The sequence below is a fragment of the Chiloscyllium punctatum genome, unplaced genomic scaffold, assembly GCF_047496795.1.
Source record: "Chiloscyllium punctatum isolate Juve2018m unplaced genomic scaffold, sChiPun1.3 scaffold_566, whole genome shotgun sequence".
Taxonomy (NCBI): Eukaryota; Metazoa; Chordata; class Chondrichthyes; order Orectolobiformes; family Hemiscylliidae; genus Chiloscyllium; species Chiloscyllium punctatum.
Genome location: NW_027310300.1, coordinates 96,840 through 97,500, shown reverse-complemented (window position 1 = coordinate 97,500; position 661 = coordinate 96,840).

Below are 661 nucleotides of genomic sequence, written 5' to 3'. Positions count from 1 at the left end.
CACGCGCGGGGACGTGCTCGGCGCAATTCCACGGGACCGGAGACCCTCCCCCGTCCACGGCGGGAGGCGAAACTCGGAAGTGCCGGCTGCTTACTCGAGCGGAAGGGTCAGCCTGATTCCTGCCTTGCCGGAGGCCCGGTCGCGGGGGTGACGACCCGCCGCCCGGGACGTGCGAGGCACCAGCAGACAGAGACTGCCCGACGGTCAGAGAGAGGGAGAGAGGAGTGCCGAGGCTCAAGTGGCGAACGGTCGCGCAGGCACGCCACGCACATCGATCGCCAGCCGCGGAACGGCACGGCCTTCAGTGGGGCCGGCGGGCGACGCCGCTCCTGAACCCAGCGGCCCCGAGTCGGACGAGTTGAGGAAGGCACGCCGACGGTGACAGGGTACGGAAGACACAGCGGTGGCCTTCTGGCGACTTGGCCCCCGACAGCCCGACGTTCCGCCGTCCTCCCGATGGCCAGGAGGACCGTGCGGGGGTCGGCCGACGGCGTGGTAGGTGTGCCTGCACGGTGACGGAGCACACACCACGCCCGCCAACCCCTCCGTACCTCCCGAGACCGGTGGCAGGACGGAGCGGAAAACGTGCGGACTGAACGGGAGAGCCAAGAGCCAGCGATCCACGCGCGTGCGACCGTCCAAGTCACAGCGTTCGACGAAA